Here is a 6680-nt window from a genome sequence, read left to right on the forward strand (position 1 = left end):
TATCTATCATAACAGACAACGAAATAAATGAAAAATATAACCAAACAATCATAAGAATAAAATTGTCAGTCAATATAATGAAATGTAATAAAGTTTATGTACCTATATTACTAATCTTAAAATGACTTCTTCAAAAGATAATATGTTTGGCTCACATTAATACTGACAAATATTATTTAAACAATGGTGATGTGTACGCAAATATGTTTTTTTAAACAGATATTGTAAATATTTAACATTACTAGCAACAACTATAAAATAAATGGGAATACATACTTAACTATAAATATGTTAAAAAGCTCATGAGGTGTGTTTTAAAATGCATATTAAAATAAGAGAAAATTATTTCATGTAAAATAGCAAATATATAGGTACAGGAAGGACATATTATTATTCTTTTCGCATTGCGGACACGACGAAATCACTTTTCGATGGTGTTAGTGTGATTGACACACTTATAAATAATAACAGAGAAAATAATAATTTATTTACAACAAGCAAACTGAATGATAAGATAAAATGCTTTTAATACATATTAATTATTATAATACATAATGTTATAATATAATCATAAGACAGACAATATGCATTTGATGTATTCAACAATAATATTATTAATAAATTTAGATTGAAAAGGTATAAAATATAATATTAAGGACATTGCAAACAGGTAGGTCTGTACATAATTGTTGAAATAAAAATAACGAGCCTACAAGGAGTTGAATAAAACTAGAAATTATTTATTATATTTAAATGGCTGTATTGTTTGATTGATGATAAAGATAAATGCATCGATAGAAATAAAGTTTCATGAAAGAAATACCATTGGCTTCCTTTTGATTTTTCTGTTGGATTTCTCCAGTGCTTGCAAGTAAACTTTATTATGCCCTTTATAAAATAATTTTCCATTCAAAATTTTGTTTGTGGTATTGCAAAACATATTAATTTGAAATGAAAGCATATATTTGATGTATTTATCAATAGTGTCATTTTTATGTAGCGGGCACGAAAAACGGATAAGTCAATTTTATTTTTAATTTCAACACTTATTTTCTTTTTTATATTACATGTAAAGGCATTGACTGACAAATATTTTTTAATCAAAGATCCCGTTCTATCAAAACAGCGAGCCATATCTATCGACACTTTTTTTAAACCACTATTATCGGTGTATTGTTGGGCTAAAACAAAACTATGCATTCTGGCAGAGTCAGTTAATAATGATTGTGCACAATTTATACAAGACATATTTATAATTTTGCGTACTATATATCCCGCGGTGTATATTTTAGCGTCAGGAGAACTTATATCATTGTCCAAGTCGATGTCTGGATTTACGGGTGCATCACTTTCGTCAACTTGCTGTGGTTCAACACGAATTTTTCCAAAGAATTTCAATAAATTATCAAATAGACCTACGGCGCCATCATTTTCGCAGTTATTACCGATTGAGGATCCCGACATCATGTTGTTAATTAAAAGGCTTTTAAATGATCCGGAGAACTGAAAAGGTGTTGGATTAATATTGCGACCGCCGTGGCTTCTTATGAAGCCAAATTTTTTTTCCAATGAATCTTGGTTTAAATTGCGAGGAGCTAAAAACTCAAACCCGTCCTGATATACTATATCCCAGAGTTTCATGATCCCTTCCAAAGCCTTAATCCAATTTTTAATGGATGGCACATTATTAACAGGATTCTTAAATTTGTCCACAAATACCATGTTTTTTATTTTTTTAATACACTCTAACCAAAATGATTTGTGAAATGATGATTCTGATATGCAAATTTTTTTTGCCTTCGAATGTGAAATTGCAGTTATTGTGGTTCCATTTACAGAATCAAAAAGGTCGTCCAAAAATAGTAAATTCTTGCCTATATAAAGGGCATCCGGGGGGATTACTTCTCCATTCGGCATTATTACTCCTGGAACGAATAAAAAAAATAGTTTGTAGCGTCTAGACAATAAATATTATGACATTTACATTTTAATTAAGCAAACGTGCAGAATTTGGTGTAGATAATATTCAATCAATAATGTCAAATTAGGACATTCAAATACACAATCATAAAGCTGACTTACTGTAAAGAATGTACCAAGCTAAAATCTATACCCGGAGCCAGATTGCATTTGCAGAAATTATATAAATTATTTAAGATTTATCAGTTTTGTCATAGTTTAGTATCGAGATATCTACTTGTATGGATAAGCACTTGCCATGTACTTATTAGTATGAACATTCGCAATCGGATCTTAAATAAGGGTTTGACGTATAACTTATTAAAAACGCTACTTTTGAGAAGAGCCATCAATTGGAAGATTTGCCAACAATTAATGCTAACAGCTATTGTCTGGTGGAAAAGATATTTGTGATACCAACAAATTACATGCATTCAATATTATTTTATGGTACCAAACAGTTTAAATGGATTTCCAAAAAACGAGAATACCTATTCTGAATTAATATTTCATTAAAACAAATACTTACTGTTTCTGGCAGTGTACTAGTGCACTACCAACTTTTTGACTCAATATCTGGGCACGGGTAGACACTTTCATTTTTTTCATTTTTGATGGATATATGTGAGTTTCGTTGATTTTTGGACTAGAATTAGCAGACTAGGACTAGTTGTCACTAAAAAGAGTTTAGATTCAAAAAATAGATAGAGATGGGCTCATAATATTGGCACATCAATGTTATTTTGTCAATATTTTGCTGCTGTCACATTCCTTTCCAAAATATCATTTAATTTAAAAATAAAACATAACGACAATAGGAAATACAATTATTATATACAAATAAAAATAAAGAATGTTTCACAATACGATTCAATTCGATAATTAATTGATATAATTAAATCACCAATACTAATTATTATAACGTATTGATAAAAAATTGATATTTTTTATTCGATTAGCATCTCTAGTCTTTGGTGTCATCTATTCGAATTGACATGATATTAGTAACAAAACAGTATTTGACAGCTCGCATTCTTATTGGATGAGCCATGGGTGAGCTCTGATTGGTCATTGAAATGGCCTTGTGTCATGCGACTTCGTGTATCATTTTCAATCCCGATATTCTATAAAATTTAAATTTTTACACACCCGTCAATTACATGCGTGGTCGCCCATGACCTATTTTGGGTGAAAGCTGTTTCCTCATGTCAGGCTCACCAGGCACCAATAGCGAGGGCTGTGCGGTTGGTCAATGCACTCCCTAGAGATGTAGATATTTTTGGCGATCCATTATATATTCTGTTTTTTAAATTCTATTTTATTGTTTAATTTGTATTTTTTGAATCATTGTTGTTTTCTTAAATTTTATTTCTTTTGTATAAAACTATTTTTGCCTTCTTTTTTTCCTCCACTTTGTTTTTTCTGATTTTCCTAACTGATTACTTGTAATTTTTATTCTAAATGTCATGTTGTGAATGTCCTGAATTAATAATTTGTTATGTACTCAACGTGTCTTTTTCAAATAAATAAATAAAAAAAGTATGAAAATCTGAAAACTGAGTATTTCTGATGTATTAGGTGGTCACGTTCGCTGTATGGAACTTTCACCCCCCTGGGTACATCTCAGCATTCAATCGGAGAGAATCCCCCCGATTCCTTTTCACCCATCCACGGGTTTCAAATACCTGAAAAAAAAAGAAATAGGAACATTAGACTTTTAGCTTTAAAATACTAAAGAATGTATACAATAGCACAACACACAATTATTGATGACTAATTTCGACAACAGATGGCATTAGGAGTATTAGAGTTTAAATCATTAATATCTCAAAATTAAGAATAAGGATAATGCTATTTTTCCAGAGAAGGGCTCAATTATTACTCGTGTGCCATGATATTTGACAAGATAATCAGAAATGTCGGCAAAAACATCTCCGCAAGACAATGCTGATCAAAGATTTATACTCGTAAATTAGCTAGGTATCAAATATTTTTGTTAGTCATTACAGCCATGCACTTAATGATTTTCAAAAACAATTAAAATAATAACTTACTCACATGAACTCCGGGCTTCACCGAACCCGTCTTCTCCTTGGCCTCGGCTCACCATTTGGCACTAGCCGCGGCCGTCCCCTTCTCTGTAACAAAGAAAAGCATGTTGTAAGTGATATTATCAAATAATTAAGAGTCAGTTTTTTAGTATTGACCGACACACACTTGCCTGTAAACAAATGCACAATGTTTAAATGCTGTTTTAATTAAATAGAGCAAAATACTGTCCAGATTATACTTAAGTCAATAGCAATGCTTGCAGTGTTTCTGCAAGTGCACTTGTATAGAGGTAAAAGTATACAGACAATTGTATAATTTATTTACAGGAATGTGTACATCGGCCTGTGGTAGAGTTATTAAAAAATGTGGCAATATATAATAGAAAAGTATTGCAAACTACACATACGATAATAATATGGCGATGGGGCTTTAATAATTAAATAATGTTATTCAGAGAAAACAAACAATATTCACTGTCACAAAATATAGATATTAAAAAATGCTGCCAAAGATGTTTAAAAAACAACAATACTAATTGTGTTCAAAAAATCTTCCCTTTGACGAAAAAGTTCGTCAACCACTGCTCTAAACGAACATGATGACTATCCTTGATTACCCGGCTATCGTGTGATAGATAATTTTCTTCAATACCATTTTCATTCGGATTTAACTTTCAAGACGGCAGCTCAATATTTTATTTCGAATAAAAATATAAATTATATTAACCCAATGCTTACGGGCCGCACAAAATTGTTGCTAATTGCTTTTCAAATACAAATTAACACGTTAATTAAAAAATTAATTAAAAGAGCCCGTAAACATTGGGTTAAAAATAACGTTAGGAAAGTTAACAGAAACAAATTTGAATCCGCCTAATACAACGATAAATATTTCAAAGTATTACACAACCCGAATGCAATATAAATTATAATACACTCTGATCTGTTTTCCCAAACGCGCCTAAAGAAGTATAACTTCAAAAGACTACTTAAATATATTTAATTTTAAAAAATTGCTTACCCTCGCCACCAATAGCTGTGGCTCTTCGGGTTGGGGTTGTACTTCCACGTTATTATCCACCAGAACTACCCGTGGCTGTGGTTCTTCAGGGGGGGGGCAGTACTTCCCCTTGAACAAATTCTGGTGATGCCCGTTGGTCTCACATCATCAGCTCCACCTCTCTGGCCCCTAATCCTTCCCAATAGCTGATCATATTCGCTGCACGGTTCTGAAAATAAAGAAAAATACATTTTTAACTGTGAAAAAATTATAGTACCGCAATAATACGGTTTAAGTTTGAATGATATTATACAGAAACAAAATCACAGGCACCGTCACAAAATATAGATATTAAATCCTGCCAAAAATGGAACAGAAAATGTTTAATAAACAACAATCCTAATGTTGTTAAAAAACCTACTTAAATATATTAGAAAAAATATATAGAAAATAGCTTACTCTATGTACTGATGGCGACTCTGCGAGGGGCTGGTCATTGACCATCACAACCGGCAGCACCATGTCTCTGGCCGGCACTCTTCCCCGTCTTTGGAGTGCTTCATCGGCAATGCTCTGAAAATAAAGAAAAATACAAATTTAGTTATGCTTGGTATTTTTTACTTAACGGGAGACCAATTTCAAATATGAATTTCATAATTAAGTATTTACGCTAACTAAGTTACGGAACACTGTTATGCTACAGAAGATGACATTCTAAATAATCTTAATAATTTACTTCGAAATGTCTTTTACAATCTTAGAAAAATACAAAATCGTCAAAAAAATACTTGTGTATTAATGTAAGAATCAAAATAAATGTATGCAATTAATTATTACAAAAGTTTTTTCGCTTACCCGTTCCAATTCTGGAAAATTTCTGGCTCTTGCCATTACTTAATAATATAAATCTTAAAGCGCACCGCACAATGACAGAAATCGACTCGCTTCAACGATATCAATTGTCTGACAGTTCATTGTTTACATTTTTCCAACAATAGATAATAGAGTATTGTGGTAATAAGCAAAAATATTTGCGAGACGTCATGATTTAATTATATCAATCAAATAAATTAAATTATTAATAAATTATAATTAACCCACTATCATCACTAGTCAAACTCTCTATTTAAAATATGTTTTCTTGTTCCGATAGATTTTTTTTACCTCCTACCTAAAAATATTGTAAAGTTTCAGAAAACCATAGACTAATATAGTTTTGGAATATAGGTATACTAGTCTATGATGGCCGCTTATTTTGACATTACGATAAAACAAGTATATTAGTCTATGGATAAAACAATAACAATTAACAAAACCTTTGATTAACTAAGATTTTTGGCGACTGGTCAAATGAAATGAAATCATCGAATATTTTTTCACCTTTTGTATCATTCGGCCAAGCGATTTTAGTGAGGAATGCTTTACCAAGTGCATAGCCAAAACGGCAGTCAAACATCTCCAAGAGACTCGGAAAATATGCCTATATAAGTATATCTTGTTCGGTAAAACGATGTCAAAATAAATCTGGGACATGGGATTACTTTCCACTTGTAAGTACTGCTTAAACAGTGTGTATTCTATATTTTTATATATATATTTTCAGCCGGGGTCCGATCCACTGCTGGATGAGGGCCTCCCCCAGCTCCCTCCACTCTTCTCGGTTCCTTTCT

General features: G+C 31.5%; 1 long non-coding RNA gene across 4 annotated transcripts; it reads right to left on the reverse strand.

Annotated features, from left to right (window-relative positions):
• Nucleotides 1–1060: 1060 nt before the first annotated feature.
• LOC147079862 (uncharacterized) lies at nucleotides 1061–5983 on the reverse strand. Of its 4 annotated transcripts, XR_015070652.1 has the most exons (6): nucleotides 5866–5983; nucleotides 5470–5583; nucleotides 5032–5239; nucleotides 4014–4097; nucleotides 3109–3644; nucleotides 1061–1925 (listed from the first exon to the last, which is right to left on the reverse strand). It is a non-coding gene; the product is annotated as an uncharacterized LOC147079862 (long non-coding RNA). The 4 variants fall into 4 exon arrangements; XR_015070659.1 differs by lacking the exon at nucleotides 3109–3644 and having other exon boundaries at nucleotides 1066–1925; nucleotides 4018–4097; nucleotides 5866–5978; XR_015070629.1 differs by having other exon boundaries at nucleotides 1738–3644; nucleotides 4018–4097; nucleotides 5866–5978.
• Nucleotides 5984–6680: the final 697 nt, after the last annotated feature.

Source organism: Rhyacophila brunnea, unplaced genomic scaffold (genome assembly GCF_057557595.1).
Source record: "Rhyacophila brunnea isolate RB1 unplaced genomic scaffold, BYU_Rbru_1.0 scaffold_1, whole genome shotgun sequence".
Lineage (NCBI taxonomy): Eukaryota > Metazoa > Arthropoda > Insecta > Trichoptera > Rhyacophilidae > Rhyacophila > Rhyacophila brunnea.